The sequence below is a fragment of the Amblyomma maculatum genome, chromosome 1, assembly GCF_055883805.1.
Source record: "Amblyomma maculatum isolate TAMU_Amacu chromosome 1, ASM5588380v1, whole genome shotgun sequence".
Classification (NCBI taxonomy): Eukaryota; Metazoa; Arthropoda; class Arachnida; order Ixodida; family Ixodidae; genus Amblyomma; species Amblyomma maculatum.
This window is the reverse complement of record NC_139344.1, coordinates 402,902,026-402,920,749: the sequence shown is the minus strand read 5'-3', so window position 1 is coordinate 402,920,749 and position 18,724 is coordinate 402,902,026.

The window sequence follows — 18,724 nt, the reverse complement described above, 5'->3', positions numbered from 1 at the left end:
GTGTGTTGTAATAAAGTGTTATGTTGATATGCAGATATATAGATCTATAGTTCAAAACCTACATGCCATGCGGGCTAGATCTTTAAATAAGGAATTGGGCAGATAAGGCATATCTGACCAGATATGCCTTATCTGGTACTCGAAATCAGGAATTGGGCAGATATGCCTTATCTGGCCTAGATCTGTCCTAATATACCATATCTGCCCAATTCCTGATATACCTGATCTGGATTTTTTTATAAGTCCAGATATGGCATTTCCGTAAGGGATAATAATATATGCTCCACACTTTACTTAATGCCACACCTTTAACGTTCCGGAGAGTCCACCCGTTCATTTAAGTGGAATTGTTTGTGCGTAACCATTACTAAAACGCAGTTATATGGATCAAGTATATGGGATAGCGCGGAATTGCGCACGGAACAGAAAATTACAGTCTTCAAAGACGAATGTTTTCGATGTCTGGCTGGGCCCAGTAAGCCACCCTCACATTTCTCATGCAGTTTGAAAGAAGGGATGTGCTATTCGCTTTGAAAAAAAAGGCACGACTGTTTGGAAGCAACTGCAAATGGCGCCTTTTGCTCCAGAATCTGTTACAGGGATCCATTAAAACGTTATCCCGTGGACTTGGGTATGAGCAGACGTATGAAGCTTCGTTTAGTGCAAGATACTGGTAGGTTGTGTGGTGTAAGAATCTCTCCAAAATTTGTAATGCTGGCTTGGAGTCGGCGAATACACACCAGTGTTAAGGCGTCCCCCACAAAACCAGCAAATCGATTCCCGTGGGGCTACAATCTCAGCAGCCATAAAATGACCTGAAAGTCATCTTCTGGCTCAGTATCATCACTGCCGCAGTCGATGCTCGTACTGACCCAGATCCATCAACATAGACGAGAGTATAGTTCTGATATTCTGATCAGATGTGCGTCAGAGTAAATTGCTTCAGCATCCTAATTGGCACCATTGAAGTCTTCAGTACACCGAGGACATGCAGGCACAGCAAAGGTTTATCCATCGCACATGGCGATTGAGCAGGATGATACGGGCAAGCATAACCTGATGATAACTACGACTGAGGGCAGCGCACGCACTCGCGAAACTGATCTCAGCCCACTCGTCCAATATCCTTTATCAGTGGATAGTGATGGTATAGTGGAATTACGCCTTAATATACGACATGGTTTATATAACGGATATAATATATTGGGCGGGCACCTGCCTCTTCATGCATTTGTTAGAGGTGCACCGTAGCAACCTGAGGCATCTCTTGAACGTCTGCTCTTGAACGCTGTCTAGCGTGCGCAAGCAGGAAATATTAGAGAATATCGGTTGGCTGTACCGGATGTAACCAACGAACAGAATACCATAAAGGCTTATTAGACAGTGATCAGTTAGACCCCGTTGGATTCTGGTTGTGAAGCGAGGGGCATCTCGATAATTGGTAGCACTTCCTTCAGCATGTTGATGTGCTTTATCCATTGGAGACTTCGGTCAATGATATTCGGGTAACGGCTGACACATCGCTCTGTATGCGATCACTGCACACTCTACTGCTGCGAAGAGTAAACCTCGACGCCGTAGATACATCGATGTCAACGACAAAGCTCGTTGCAACCTCGCATGCAGTTGCGGATGCGTCGAACCAGAAGTCCAGGTACAGATGTCGTCAGCATATGCACTGATGTGAATGTTATATGGCAGTTTACTAATGAGAATGATTAATGCGTCATAAAATAAAGTTTGACTGAGGACGTCTCCTTGTGTAACACCCCGGAAGGCCTGATGACGAGCTGTATCTTGTGGGGCCCTGCACCACGTATCCGTAAGGCCCGTGCGCGCCGCGCATTCGAAGGCCGCGCCACTATCCCAATACCCCCTGCGCGGTGCCTATTTCTCTCTCCCCACTCGTTCGGGGATAACCGGTCCCGCGGAGGGGGCCATAAAGGAAGCCTCGCGCCGCCGTCGCTCTCTCTTAGTCCCTGCCTCTTCGTTCGTGCTTCGCTCCTGCTTCGCTCCTGCTTCGCGCCTGGAGCTTCTGCACGGAAGACGACCCGCAGGCTGCAGCCCCCCGGACGACGACCTAGCACCGACTTCGACAATCCCTATGAGATTAAAGATGTTTGTTAGACGGCCCGCTGTGTGCTTGTCGTGCGCATCCCTCGAGCAGAGGAATCGCCCACAACTGGCACCCAACTGGGGCTGAATTAGCACCCATGTGGACGATTTTTCTGCAAACGTGGCAGCGCACGGCATCACGACGGGCCGGTCCTTTGTATGTTAGGCGCGACGCCATTTTGAGTTTAGGGCTATCGTGTGTGCAGATGACACGGAGTGTAGTATAGTAGTGTTTGTACAGGGTTTTAATTTTGTTTTGGGTTATGTGTGTGTTTGTTAATGTCGGGCGGTTTGTGTTTTAATTTTTTTGTGCATATGTTAGTTTTATGAAGTGTTTAGCCTTTGTGACTAGCCTCTTGATGCGGGCTAGGTGGTAGTCATGTGCGTGTAGGCTCCCGGCCGGCCTTAGTTGTTGAGTGCGATGCCTCCGAGAAAAGACGTGCCAGATAGGGCGCCGCTTCGGACGCCAGTGCGTCGGGAAGTGAGGTAAAGGACGCGGTAGAGTCTGCGCAGGTTACCGATGCGGCCGCCCTGATAAGGCAGATGAACGAAATGTTGTCGGTGTTCACCCGTCAGCTTGGTTCGGTAACTAGCACCAACGAAGCCACAGCTGCGGCGACAGTCTCGCGTCCGCGGATAAATGTAGAGGTTCCCTCCTTTTCCGGCTACACGGACGTGAAGTCAGTCCACAAGTTCTTGCAAGAACTCGAAGATTATCAGACGGCACTGGGTTCCCCAGACGACGCAGGTAATCCGCGTGGCACTTGTTGAGAGCGCGGCGCGATGGAGACGCTGTCAGCCGGCCTTCCAGTCGATGGCAGACTTCACCGATCGCTTCCGCGCCGAGTTCTTGCCGCCCGATTACAAGCGCCGGATGCTTGAGGAGCTAGCGTTGCGCACACAGCACCCAGAGGAGAGCGTCTTCGAGTATGTACGCGCAATGCAGGAGCTCTACAAGAGGGCAGATACCACGGCAACCGATCTAGAACAGGTCACGCGCGTGATGAGGCAATGCCATCCGCGCTTCAAGCCGTATTTGCGGGGACGTGGTTTTGCAAACCTCGAGGCCCTAGCACAGGAAGCGAAGGTAGTACAGGCGGATTTACTCGCTGAATTGCGCCACCAGCCACCCCTCAGGCCAGTCGAATCGCTAGAGCCGCGATGCGCCTGGGCCGGAGGCCAAGACCCCGCGCCGCGCACCAGTGGCGCAGACGTAATGACGGTAGGGCAGGAAAGGCCAGCGGAAGGCTCCGCGATTCCTCGCGCTCTTGACCCGCACGCGTTCGAGCAGCGGCGTCGAGTTGGGCTCGCCAGCGACGTCCGCATAGGCGCGGAGAGAGGGAAAGACGTCCCCAACCGCTTCGTGGAACGCTGCATCCCCCTACCGCGTGGCAGGTGAACGATCGGCTTTGCTGGAATTGCAACCAGCCGGGCCACGTGGCACGAGAGTGTCAAGTAAGGCGTATGCAGGGAAACGCGGACCGCCGGCGGCGATAATTGGTAATACCAGCCTGTCGCCGTCGGCGGGAGAATTTCGTCGAAGCCACGGCGGAAAATGGGAAATGTACTCCCACGCCGCGTCACCGGGCGACCGCACCGGCGGCGCAGAGGCTTTTGTCCCCCTCGCCTGTAGAGCGCAAGGATGGTTGTCGCGCTCGAGCCCTTTTATGGTAGTGCTGTTAGTTGGTCAAAGGTATTCGGCACTCGTTGACACGGGCTCAACTCTGTCACTGGTCGGTGAGGATGTGTTCGAGGCCTGCCGTAGATGAAACATCCGTGTCAGGCAAGCCGAAACCCCTTTGAGCTTCGCAGCAGGAACGACAAAAGCGGAGGGAGCGGTACGTCTGGTCCTGCGTTTTGACGGCAGGAAGCGGAGGCATCCTTCGTCTATCTGCCCGGCTTAGCCTTACCAGTTATTCTGGGAAGAGATTTTCTTTCGAGTGAAGGCATTGTGCTTCACATGGGGGAGAACGGCTATCGCTACATCCCCTTCACCCCCCTCATTCCCTTTGTAAGCGCACCCCAACAGGAATGCGTCGCTGAGCGAGCGAGCGTCCACGCTTTTGTGGCAGACAGCTCCCCTGCGACACTGAATGGTAGCCCATTAGAAGCAATTATCGCGCCCTTCTCAGGAACCGGTAGTCAGCGCCGAAGGCTCGTGGAAACTTTTCTCCCATTTTCGGATTGCTTCACAGAGAAACCAGGCAGAACCGACTTGCTTCAGCACGAGATCGAAACGGGCGATGCGCGCCCTTTCAGATGTAACCCGCGGCCGTTAAGCGCGCTTAAGAGACAGCTTCTCGACCACGCCCTTGACGAGATGAGAGATACCGGCGCGGTGAGACCCTCACAAAGTCCCTGGGCGTCCCCAGTGGTTCTAGCGACAAAGAAAGATGGTTCGGTCAGGCTATGTGTTGATTATCGCAAGCTCAACTCACTGACGCCTACGGTTGCGTACCCTTTCCAGTCGATCGAGGCTGTAATTTACGCGTTAGGGAACGCAAGGTTCTTCACAGTCCTGGATACAAACAGAGGGTACCTGCAGATTGAGGTGGCGGAAGGTGACATTCAGAAAACCGCATTCACTTGTCAGCGCAGCTCTTCGAATTTACTCGACTCCCGTTTGGTTTGTCTAATGCACCGAGCACGTTCATGCGACTGATGGACATCGTGCTGGGCGATGCAAGGTTCAACTACGCGATGGTGTACCTCGACGACGTCGTGATATTCTCACAGTCGTTCGAAGAGCATCTCATTCACTTGAATTCCGTTCTTGAAAGAATGAGACGTGCGGGTATAACGATTAACCCAAAGAAAGTGAAGTTGGTATCGAAGAGAGTGAACCTCTTGGGATTTGTGGTTGATGATGGCACTTTGAGACCGAACGATGACAAACTGCAGGCAATTCTGAACTACCCCTGCCCGACGGACGTGAAAAGCTTGCAGAGGTTTTTAGGAATGGTTGCCTTCTACAGACAATTCATCCCTAGTTGTTCAGAGCTCGCTAGGCCGTTGAACCAGCTGTTGCGGAAAGGCTCGAAGTGGGTCTGGGGCAAAGAACAGAACGACGCTTTTGTTGCCTTGGCTCGCGCGATAGCGAATACCGCTAGTTTGTGCCTCCCCGACCTGAACAAGCAGTTTGTCTTGCAGACAGATGCTAGTGATGCCGGTGTAGGAGCTGTTTTGTTGCAGGAACACGAGGGCAAGCTGCGCCCTGTCGCGTTCGCTAGCCGCACGCTCACATCGGCGGAGCGGAATTACTCTGTGACCGAAAAGGAATGCCTGGCGCGAATGTTCGCATTCTACAAGTTGGACATGTACCTAGACGGAGCGGTTTTCACCGTGCAGACAGATCACCAGGCACTTTCGTGGTTAAAAAGGCAGAAAAACCCCGCAGGCAGACTCGCGAGGTGGGCGCTGACGTTGCAACGTTACGCGTACGCCATTGAGTACCGCCGCGGAAGCATGAATAAGGTGGCCGATGCTTTATCGCGCGCACCGTTGAAGGATGGCAGAAGCGCAGAAGAGGCGCAGACCAGCATTGCTGAAAGCGGCGTCGCCGCTAGTGGAGAGGAGGAGAGGGCGGACGCGAGTGTCGCACCCTGCGTAGTTAAAGAGAGAAAGGAGGCGGACAGAGGCTCCGCGCTGTGCTGCGAGAGAGAGAAGGCGCAGCAGCTGGTGGCGGCGATTACTCGCCTGCCAAGAAGCGAGGCAGAGAGAAATCTGTCTTGGGGAATAGCGGTCAGTAGGGAAGAGATAATTGAGGCCCAGAAAGCAGACGGTTTATGCCAGCGGGTGCTGACAGAGCTTGCGAGTAGTGCAGTTTGTACCGGGAACGCTGAGGGCAAGTACGATGCGTATCTGCTGGGCGATGATGGCTTACTGCTCCGCTACATCCCCCAACTTGACGAGGAAGAGGCGATTGCATCCCCCTTCCGAGTCGTGGTCCCGAGGAAGTTGCGGAAGCGATTCCTCCAGTACTTCCATGACTCAGCGCTGGCAGGCCATTGCAGCGGCAGTAAGACTTACGAAAAGTTATGCCGTGTCGCGACCTGGCCAGGTATGAGAAAGGATGTGCTGGGTTACGCCCGTACATGTCCTGTTTGCCAGGTAGCCAAGCCTCGGGCGGCGAAACCCGCTGGCATGATGAAGTCGGTAGTTAGCAACTATCCGTGGCAAGTGGTCGCGTGCGGTATCATGGGACTCCTCCCTCGCTCCGCGCGCGGACACCAATATATCTTGGTAATAACGGACCACTATTCCAAGTGGGTTGAGGTTTTCCCCCTTAGGAAGCTTGTGTCAGAACGGATTTGGGAGAAACTGTTGGAGACATTCACTCGTTTCGGTTTCCCTTCCGACTTGATTACAGACAATGCCTCGTATTTCACAAGCAAAGTCTTTGTTGATTCCTGTCGGGTGCTTCAAATCCGCCACAGGAAAACGAGTCCCTACCACGCTCAGAGCAACATAACCGAGAGAGTGAATCGGAATGTTAAGAGTATGCTGGTCGCGACGACCGAGCAGCACACAGGACGCACGGCTGTCCGAACTGGCTTTCGCCACTAGAACAACCGTGAACAGGTCGGTGGGTATGACATCTGCTTACTTGAATTTTGGGAAAGAGATCGCTTTTCCGCTAGAGAACGCCCTACGTGACGCGGCGGGGCCCGCGCTACCTCTGCTTACGTAGTACGCGGCAAAGCTCCGCAAGCGCCTTGAGGCAGCGCAGCGCGCGGCTCGTGAAAACCACGATGTCGCGCGCATGGAGCAAGCGGATCAGTACAACAAAGGTCGTCGTCACGTCGTTTTCAACACGGGCGACTTGGTACTGAAAAGAACGCACCCGCTTAGTAACGCAGCGCGTGGTTTCGCCGCGTCGCTAGCGCACAAGTGGGTTGGACCGTTCGAAGTTATGGCACGGAGTACGCCACTCACCTACCAGCTGCGGTTGTTGGCGAGCGGTGTAACCGCTGGTCCGGTGCATGTCGCAGACTTGAAAGCTTACCACCTTCGCAAGGACGATAACTGCGAAGCGGGGGAAGCTCAAAGCGATGCAGCAATCTCCTCCAAAGTAAGGCGTACAGATAGCAAGCCGGTTCGCAACCGACGCTATAACCTAAGGCCAAGGTAGTGCACTACTTTGTCTAACGTCTTTGCTTCTTTCAGAATGCATTCTGATAAGAGTTTGCAGCAGCCAGATGAACCACCGTCGCTGGGGCGGCAAACCGCACCCAGCGCATGGTTCCAGGAGGGGCCACATAAACAGGGTGTACCCCCCTAGTTTGTAGTGGTTTGTGGCCAATAATTGTGACCAGCGCGGCCATGCTGGCCGTCTTCAACGAGTCTGGATTGGAGCCCGCTGCCCAGGCTTGGAGTACGGGCCTCAGGAAGCCAGGTGTGCCCGGGACGGAAACGCCTGCTGCAATGTGCATCCAGCACGGCGCCAGGTGGAAAGGGGTCAATGATGTAGAGCAGCAGCTCAGGGCCGCTGCCAGGCGTATCCGTGGCCGAGCCCAGCTGCGCTGTGACCCCGAGGATGTGGCCGCTGCTGGAGAGGGACCAGTCGGAATAGTCCCGCCATGCCTGCTGCTTCTCCCGTCACACGAACCAGCTGAGAGGGCATCCCGCCAGAGCCAGGCGACAAGCCTCCCTATTTTACGCCGACCCGGGCTCGGACATGGACATGGCCCGGCTGTTAGCGTAGCCCGGGTCGGACGCTGAGGGGGGGAAGATGTGGGGCCCTGCACCACGTATCCGTAAGGCCCGTGCGCGCCGCGCATTCGAAGGCCGCGCCACTATCCCAATGCCCCCTGCGCGGTGCCTGTTTCCCTCTCCCCGCTCGTTGGGGGATAACCGGTCCCGCGCGAGGGGGCTATACAGGGAGCCTCGCGCCGCCGTCGCTCTCTCTTGGTCCCTGCCTCTTCATTCCTGCTTCGCTCCTGCTTCGCGCCTGGAGCTTCTGCACGGAAGGTGACCCGCAGGCTGCAGCCCCCCGGACGACGACCTAGCGCCGACTTCGGCAATCCCTGTGAGATTAAAGATGTTTGTTACACGGCCCACTGTGTATTTGTCGTGCGCATCCCTCGGGCAGAGGAATCGCCCACAATCTTTATAAGGCGCAGTCATGTAGGCTGAGCAGCTGCGAAGATCAGCCACAATCCACAGGTACTGCCGGCCAACATCTCTCTAGTAGTCGAGCCCACCAAGAATGGTTTAGAGCATGCAATAAATGAAATGAGAGTGAATTATCACGTAACAACGCTTGTTGTTGGCACTTTGTAGTCATATAAGGCTTGTTATCGAGAATAAAGCAGCCATCTAAAACAACAAACAAAGCTGGGTTTAGGCCGTGCCAACAGTGGACTGGCTTTTAAAGCAAAGCAGGGACTAGCTTAGATCGGCTGAAACGGAGCGCGTGACTTTCGAAAATTGTTTTCAAAAACTATGCTGGGAGTCCTCGGTGAAATGCGGCCTCTTCCATTCCCGCTCGCGAGGTGGCGCTTTCTGCGCTGTTCTGCGCTGGCCTTCCTGGACATAAACGGGGTGTACGACAACGTAAACAGGGAGCTCATGTGGAACATATTAAAAGAAGAAGGTATCGGTTATGAGATATTAGAGTTTCTAAGGAAATATACCAGGATAACAAAGTGGAAATTAGATAGGAAGGATAAGAAGCACGGAAGATGTCAAAGTATAGGATTACGATAAGGCTGTCCTCTATCACCGCTGCTGTTCATGCTTTATATTGTGATATATATGCCCTGCATCGCTGGAAGTTGATGATGACAACGATCAGCAACAGTGACACAGAAGAAGAGAAAGTGGTAGCAACGATTGATGATAGAATAATCGACGCTGCTGTGTTTCTGTGTTCTGTGTGCGGTGCCAGCCTGGACTAACCTTCGTGGACTAACCTTGCCCCGTATCATCTTGGTGGAGGTGAATCAAGATCCCCGTACGCGCCGATTAGCCCATTTACGCTGCCAAAAGCTGGATTTACGAAGCGGCCGCCACCTACCTGAGATCGCAACCACTTCTCAAACAGCCACGATGACCTCAGAAGCAGCCCCTACCACCGCGGGAACATCGGCTCAGCCAGTTGTTCTAACGAAAATTCGCCACCCTCCCATGTTCAATGGCGACGACAATCCAGATGTTGACGATTGGCTTGATGAGTATGAGCGCTGCAGCCGGAACAACCACTGGGACGCCACCATCATGCTCGCTAACATCATCGTTTATTTGGCGGGAACAGCTCCAACATGGTTTCAAAACCACGAACAAGAGCTCGTTACCTGGGATACCTGCAAGCGCAAGCTTAAGGACTTGTTCGGGAAACCAATTGGACGCGCTCTGGCTGCAAAAACGGAACTTTCTTCTCGTGTTCAATCCCCCACGGAGTCCTACCTCGCCTACATTCAGGATGTGCTTGCGTTGTGTCGCAAGATTAACACCTCCATGCCGGAAGGTGACAAGATAGGGCATATCCTCAAGGGTATCGCGGATGATGCGTTCCACATCCTATTCTGCATGGAGTGTTCTACCGTAGACTCGGTGCTCCAAGTCTGCCGAAAATTCGAGCAGACAAAACAAAGACGTCTCGTATATCGCTCTGAGCGTCTTCCGAACACGGCGGCTACCTCATCCTGCGATGACCCGGTCCCTTTGCACTAACCCTCCCATCCCACAACCGTGACTCGGATCGTCCGCAGAGAACTTGAGGCCCTAACTCCTGCACCCCTCTCGTCTCCGCTGCCCGACACCATTGCCATTATACAGGCCGTTGTCCGCCAGAAACTTGCAAACGTCGGCCTCTCCTCTAGCTCCGTGCCGCCCCCGCCACCATCGCACCCTGTTCCTTTAGTGGCTGCTACAACCACCAGCACAGCCTCCCCACGTCGCTACCTTGGTCACAACCCTGCAGAGTGGCGCACCTCAGACGTTAGGCCAATCTGCGTCATTTGCTGTCGAGCCGGCCACACTTCGCGGTATTGCCGTAGCCGTACTTTCCCCACCCCTCGCTTCTATTACAACGCTGACCGTCGGTATTACTATGGACCTCGACGCTTTGCCGCCCCACCAGAGGAGCCCCGCTCCGCCTATGATCGACCTGCACACTCTCCTCAACCAGATGAACCTCGCACCGAAACAGTCCCAACTGCTCGTCGCTACAGCCGATCTCCATCTCCACGGGCTCATCAATCCCGTTCACCGGTACCTCGTCGCGGCTCCTCTCCATCATACACCGGCACCTACTCGGGAAACTAGCGAATGCAGCGCCCGGAAGTGACGCTGCATTACCGACCCGGACTGTCAACTAGGAACTGACCCTTGCACCCAGACGTAATCTCAATGACATTCTTGTGGACGGAGTCTCAGTTTGTGCCATTATTGACACTGGCGCTCACATTTACGTCCTCAGTTCCTCGCTCCGTCAACGCCTCAACAAAGTCCTCACACCCGCTCCCTCATCTACCGTTCGTGTTGCTGATGGCAACACAGCTACTGTGATTGGTATGTGCACTGCGAGAATTACCCTTGCCGACCGCCATATCCCTGTGCTATTTACAGTCCTCAGCAGTTGCCCTCACGACGTTATATTAGGACTCAACTTTTTAACTGCACATTCCGCGCTCATTGGCTGTTCTTCCGGACCACTCCGGCACAGTAGTAGGGCGTCTTACCAGTTTTTTTTTGGTGCAGTGGTAAGACGCCCGACTAATGTGCCGGAGTACCCGGGTTCGAACCCGACCTCGGTGGCTGCGTTTCAATGGAGGCGAAGCGAAGAGGCGTCCGTGTGCTGTGCGATGTCAGCGCACGTTAAAGATCCCCAGGTGGTCGAAATTATTCCGTAGCCCTCCACTATGGCTCCTCTTTCTCTCTTTCCACTTTCTCTCCCACCTTCCTCCTTTCCCTTACGGCGCGATTGAGGTGCACCCAGAAAACAAGTGACACAGTTACCGCGCCTTTCCCTTCCTATAAATCAATCAATCATTCAATCCCCCTGTTCCTGCGTGGCGGCGAGGGTGCTCTCCGGTTGCCGAAACAACTGCTCGCTAAGCGGATCACAGTGCGTGCATCCCGTTCTCACTCGCTTCCCTCGCTAGCGGCGTCAGTGGTATCAGTCAGTCGCTCCTATATGTTCGTCGGCAACGTTCCTATCGACACAAGCGCTGCCTCCCGCAACCTCCCGATAACTCAATTGCTCTCTTCATTTCTCCGACCACAAAGCTTCTTTCATGACAGCCGAAAACTGTTAGTAGAGTGTTTCTTGAAAGAACACGCGTGAAAAATTAAAAAAAAAAAAGTTGTCTGTAATTGTACATACGTGTCTTGCTCAAACTCTTTGCTCAATCTATCGAAAACGTGAAACAGCTGATGAGCTGCGCTCAAATCTCGCAGTAGGAAGTAACGTAATCGTGGGCAATTTTTTAACAGCATGATACAAAATTAGTTCAAGAAAGCTCGCTTTTTTTCAATGTAAAAGGTTGATGCATGATGGGAATAGGAAACGTACGTCATAGTGAAAACAATTTACTGAATTGATAAAAAAAAACACCATTTCATTCGCAGCAATATTTAAAGAACTAAACTTACAACAGCGCGCTTTTTTTTTTGTGCCGCAGCGACCTTTGATTCACGCGATAGCTGGTGTTTCAAATCTCGGGGGAAAATGTGCATTCATGCTACAATAACGACGCTCAGTATCTTGAAGGTAAATAACCTATGTGTTTAATGCAAAAGAAAACATAAAAGCGAGAATGCCGTACTTTTTTAGCTCTTTCAGCAACTCCGCCCCCCCCCCCCCCCCCCCCCTAATCTTTTCGTTTAGAAAATTCAAAGGAAAACGCAGGGGATGGGACGAAACGAGAGAACATGCGCACAGAGACTGCAGGCTTCCAACTCAATTAATTTCGAGAAAGCAGGGGACTATAATTATAGCAGCCGGCACAAGCAGGAACTTTAGGAAATTGCACGAGGCTTAAGGATAACGAAAGGACGTGTGTTTATAAGAATTCCTAAGATTCCATCTATCCATCTAAGTGTCCATCTAAGAATTCAACCTCTTTTCTTTATAATGACGGTTCCCCCCCATATGCCGATGTAGAATTTTTCGGCAACTTCTCTTCCCGTTTTTGTCTTTGCTTTCAATATAAAGTTTATATTTGTTTTCAAGGTAATTAAGCAGCCCTTGCAGTCGCAGCTCTTTCTGCACATATGGAGATTGCTGCCTGTGCCGGTGCGCAGGCCTGAATCGCGCCGTGTCCAGAGCTCACGCATTAAAATAGCGCCCACCATCCAGTTTCTCTTTGTAGGACCGACTGCACAATTGGGGTGTCTCGTAAACAACATCCGAGGTGTATTTGGTGACCTAGATTGTTCTGATGGTACGTTCTTCTTACATGAACTAAAATCTCTTTTTGCATTAGCCAGAAGAGACACACGTATGCATACCGTCTTTTCCAAAAGTAACCAGGCTGAATGTTCCGCTCCTCAGTCGGGCAGCAGGGAATTCAGACCAGTTATGAAGCTGTATATTTGAGAAAAGCGAAGGCAATCTCCTGTTCTCATTTCTTAACAAATTCGTACCTTCTGGGATTCCGTGTTGGGTTTAGAATGCGAGCGAGAAGAAAAATATGCAGCCTGGTTACTTTTGGCAAAGACGAAGTACTTTCCTAAGTCTCGGCGCCCTGCACAATTTCTCAGTTTTGAATTTTCTAAAAATATGAACCTACCAGCACAGTTTCATGTCTTAGTCCCAGAAAATGTTAGTACCTGCTTCAGGTAATGTAGCAGACATTACATTGTTGACAAACATGACTACACTCAACATAAACATGTTGGGTGTTTCATGCACCCTTCCCTGAAGTTCCGATAAATAGTATGATATACACCGGAGGCAACAACCGACTCTGGACCTCTGATAACACTGCGTAAACGCTATGTCTTGATTTCGGGATGGAGAACTCCAGCGGGACAAAGCCTCACGTGAGCTGCGCCTCACGAAGACGCGCAGTTTGGGCGCGCAGACGACGCTGAGTTGAGTTATGACGGAATTACACACGCACAATGCGCACGAGCTGCGTCGTTCCTACACGTTTAGATAAATCTTGCGGGGACTCAGAAGGGTAGCGATAAACATGCACAGAGCTGAAGGAAACAAAAAACAAAAGAAAAGGTCTGAAAAAGGGTGCATAGTACGTTGATTGCCAGCGCGGGCAGCATTTGTACGGAGGCCGGAGGCTGTCAGTCGGGTCAAACAAAGACAAGCGCGCCCCCGCTCGGCGGGACAAGGAAGAAGTCACCCGTGGCGCCGTAGTTTGCGAGCTGAAAAGAAATTTAGTAATGTTGCTTTGCAGTACTTTCAGAGCGAAAGTGAAGTTAGCACATTTGCGCTAGCCGGAAATCGGCACACGAGTGCGAAAAACACACGAGCGGGCCCCTTTTAACAACTGTCATTTAGGCACAAAATCGCGTTTCAGTAGCAACAACTGGGATGGGCATTGTATAGGGCGCAATCCTAGTCCAAGCGCATTTATACAGCGTTCGAGTATCGTCGAGCGGCGCAGAGACAAACGCACGCATAGTGCAGCTGCAGCCTGTCCCGTCTTTGCAGCTTAGTTTGCGCGGTGCGCTATTCAACGCAACGTCAATAATGGTCAGGCTTCAGCCGCGCGAAATCAGGCAAGTTCGCAGCATCTGCAGCGCCATACGCAGCGAGCTTACCGGAATGGCGCTGGCAGCGAGCGCGGCGGACGTGCGCTGTGGCCGAGCGCACTCCCTGGTAGTGGCTATGCCTATATTATTTCGCGTCGGCGCGACAGACGAGGCATGGGGATTGAGCAGCGCTGTAGTAAACGGGCTAACAATAAAACTGCCTACTGCAAATTACTTTGTCTCAAAATAAAATAAAGATATCGTTAATTACGGCGATGACATAGCAGACGAGGTGATGTATACAAGAAGATCGGATGAGCCGCCATGTTCCGGCGACTGCTTACACAACCGTGAAGAGAAAATTGCTTGTATCACAGTTATCCCAAGGTTATCCCTCCTATCAGTGTCTTGGAAAGGGTCAGTGAATCTCAATAAGGGTTAATATTTTTGCATTCTGTTGTCCCTGAGCTTATTATTTGAGCTAACAATAAACTGAGCTCGCGTTTCTTGACACTAGTGCAATAAGTCTACGGGCAGTTTGCGGAAGGCGCGGCCGGTACAGCATGTGGAGGCAGTGCTGCCTTCAAGCGATGCCTGAGCGCACTGTTGCGAAGTTGTGAAGCGAGAAGCATGGCCTACTGGAGACTGCGTTATAGATGACAATTGCAAATGCAGCTTCGATCTAACAGAAGCAAGCGTGCAAAACGCGTGGTCGGCATAGCCGGCCGGCGTTGCGATATTGACGTCCCATCCGTCTGTTTTCCAGTGTCGGCGTCCTGCCCCCGCCGTCCTCGCCGCTCCCGGCAGCGAGGAGGGTTTTGATCGTGGCGCGTATTTAACAAGCGATATTGGTTTTTCTTATCGGAGGTATTCAGAGAAATGACACACCCTTTTTTCAGACCACGAAATTTATGCCCTTTGAATACTGTTACAGCTTCCATTTAATGCACCGCCCAAACTCGGGCACACAAAAATGAGTGAAGAAAGGAATACCTCTCAAAAGCGATATTGAAAAACAATTCCATAATTCGAAGCAAGGATCAAGGAATATGAATGATTTGTTCCCAGAATATCTGAACTAAACAAACCCTTAACCCCCGCCTGTCCTCTGCGCAAAAAGATCGAGAACAACACGCTCCCTGATGTGTCCGTGGTTCTCGCTTACGGTACTTGCATAGCATGGCAGTTGTGGATTTTATGAATGTGTTGTACGCTACGTTAAAATCCCTCCAGAGGTAAGGGAATGATTCAGATTGAATTGATGTTACCGCCACAAAATTATTCTTCGAAGAAAAATTGATAAGTAGGTAACTTTGATTGTGTTGTCATCTACTATACAGAGTGTAAAATATCTGAAAAATTCTTTCTCATGTGCCAGGGCATGGTCCTCTTCAAGTACTCTGGCTGTTTTCTGTCTCCTTAGGATGTCTTGCATTTCACCGGCTTGAGTGGGCGTTGAACTGTTGCTTTCAGTAAAGCTCAGCGTATTGGTAATGTAAAAAAAATATCAAAAAGCGTAATTTACTTTAGAATTCTAATTAGTAGAACTGAAAATTCATATCCATGTCTGGAAGAACAAACCTTTGTCGATAATTAGATAATGGCTATATTATTCTGTAATAGAGGCTTAAAGGACGCAACTTTGGCGAAGGTATCCACAAAATCCGGCGTCTTCGTTCTCGGTATTGTAAACTTGAGCAAAATACCATAGACATGCTTCTGTCAGGTTTCACCTGGCAGCTGACATGACCTGACAATTTGCATTACTACATAAAAGGTTTAGCCAATGTATACATGTTGAATAAGTGCAAGAGAGGGGGCGTGGTTCTCTATTATACATGCAATAAAAACTATTTTCACTTCTTCGTTTCTCGGCTGCGTTGTCTTTAAGAACTGAGGAGGCTTTCGAGTTTTCCATCGTTGAGCTATTCCATTACATCTATAAGCATCCCTGAAGGATATACACTCGCACAGTTCGGATGGGTATTAATGAGGTGTCCTCTCGAGTCTCTCCCGAAATTTTGCAGTGGTTATCTGTGATCCAATCATCAATCCCAATAAAGGTGGATGAGCTGATAATCGCTAGGAAGGACACGTGGCTACTTTACGTACACAACGTTTTCACTTAGCTGAGCTTACTGCTGCGCACCCCACCGTCACATTTTGATAATATTCGCGTATAACGGTGAATACCATTCAGATGAATCTTAAAGGTAATTTCACACAATACAAACTTGTAAAGCATCCCTAATTCCTTAAGCAGTTCTTCTTACACCAAAATTAAAAAGTGATTCTTCTGTTGTCTCGTCGTCCTTATCTCCACCAACTTTCTAACCCTCCTTCCATTGCTGTGCTAGCAGAAGATCCCTACGAGGACCTAGTGTCAGATACGATCCTCCTTTTCCCGATATGTTGTGGTTATAAATTAAGGGTGGCAATAAACAAGTTGGCCCTTCTCAGCATATACGGGACCAAGGGTGGCAGCACGCGGAAGCTGTTTATGAAACCATTCACCAAGGCGGGACGTCATTCACTGGAATGGTCTTTTGATCGTACCTTCCACTTGCACGTTGCATTGTCCAGTCTTACGCAGTAGAAGCAGCGGCATATATTCCACTCATAAAAGGCTTTGCATCGAAAAGCCCGTGTGGCAGCGTTGCTGTTCGTGCGCAATTTACAGCGGACGACCAGCCTGTATATATGATTTTGGATTTTTTATGCACATTTTTTCTGCACGCTAAAGAAAGAGTCGTCTTGATGGTTGGTTTGTGGGGTTTAACGTCCCAAAGCAACTAGGCTGTGAGAGACGCCGTAATGGAGGACTCCGGAAATTTCGACCACCTGGAGTTCTTTCACGTGCACTGACATCGCACAGCACGAGGGCGCCTTGTTTTTCGCCTCCATTGAACAGCGGCCGCCGAGGCCGGGATTCGATCCCGCGTCCTTGGGAACAGTAGTCGAGCGCCGTAATCACTGCGCCATCCCGGCGGGGTTTGTTGCGGGGTGGCTGGTCGTTCTGCTACAAAACGCGCGCGCTTTTTTGGGATTCAGAGAGGTGAAGAAGCGGCCCGGGATAATATATGAACATCTCTGCAAATTTATTTATTCAATGCAGTCATTCTGTAAACAATACAATTGTATTCCTCGATTCCTTACTTCGGATTATGCGAATGTTTTAAATATCTCTCTTGAAAGGTATTGCTTGCTTCACTCACTTTTGTCTGACCGACTTTGTGCGGTGCCTTAAAAAGAAGCTAAAATGGTATTGAAATTGCACAAAACTGGGTGGTTGAACAGAAGGGGTTTGGGTAATCATGTATGTCAGTTTTTTTAATTCTGTCGTCAAGAAAAACTGATATCGATTGTTAAAATACGGCGCGGTCACGCCCTCGTAGTTGCCGATAAGGGCGTGGGCAGGAAGCCGAAACTGGATAATATACGGATATGACATCAATTGTGGTACGCCGGCCGGCTAGGCTGATCGCGAGTTTTGCACGCTTGCTTTGCTCCATTCTGCGCTTTAGTGAGTGGCGGATAGGCCTCAGCGCAATCTGCTGCTGCTACCGCTTGCTTTCTCGAGTTCGGTTGTTATGTGCTGAAAGTTCCGCGTGTTCAAAGATTCCACGAGGTAAACCAGCCGATACGCTGCTGTGGCGGAGTGGCAGGCCGCGCACTTCGACGCCCACAGAATAGTGAGCCTTTTTTGCTCAGTTGTAAAATAAGCCTCGTTCGATGTAAGAAAAGCATTTTCTTTGTCACATTCTTGTGTGTGCATGATGCGACTAGTGCATGTTATCACGGCTTTCAGTTTTGATAACATTGGCCGTAAAAGAGACATGGTGCTTTATAGGTTTCCTAGAGGATAAGAAAGATTCAGCGCAGTGGGTCATTGTAGTAAAAAGGGAACATTTCTTGCTTTTGCAATCTGCTGTGTTTTGAACTAAACATTTTTGTGCCGAGGATGGTCATCGAATCTTTCTATCGATTGGGGCCACTTGGAATTCCAATTAAATCAGCACAACTGAAGTCCTTTGCCGTTAGGTCTTTGATCCCACGCCTACTTAGGTTAATGCTGTTATTGCACGGCTGACGTCACCGTCGTTACACTTAACTGCTACTCTTAACCGTTAGGCTTAACCGCTTAGCTTCGCGGCCCATGTTTAGATACCTCACCGCCGTTATCGGCTACATCAACAATTACCAATTAGGTACAGCAAACGTGATTCAAATGATCGGTAGAACGAAGCTGCATTTGAAATAGTCATTTATAACGTAGTGTTTGGAATTCCATGCTTCAAGCATTGCCCGAAGGCAGCACGAGCTCCACATGCCGCGCCGGGCAAACCTTCTGCGCAGCTGTCAGTGAATTCATTGCGCTAGCGTCAAGAAAGCATGCTCCAAGTTATTGTTATCTTAATGAATGAGCGCAGGGATAAAGGAATGCCAAAATGAACCCTCATGGAGGATACTCGACCCTTTCCGAGACGCTGGTAGGAGTCATAAGTGCGATACAAGCAAGCTTCTCTTCACAGCTTTGTAGCGGCAGTCGCTGGAGCGTGGCGGCGCATCCGATCTTCTTGTGTACATTAGCTCCTTTGCTAAGTTGACGCCGTAATTAAGGATATCTTCATTTCCTTTTGAGACGAAGCGATTTACAGTAGGTGGCTCTATGACTAGCTCGTTTACTACAGTGCTGCTCAATCCCCAAGAGCCGTCTGCTGTCGCCACGGTGTGTCTGCTGTCGCCAGAACCACGGTGCGCACTTGACCAGAGCGCCCGTAGTGCGTTCTCGGTGCCGGCACCTTTGCGGTAAGTTCGCTTCATCTGGCGCTGTAGGTTCAGCGAACTTACTTTTCATGCTGCGGCTCACGCCGGATCATTTTTGGCGTTGCTTTGAACATCGCACCGCGCAAATTAAGCTGAAAAACGGGACTGGCCGCAGCTGCAGAAC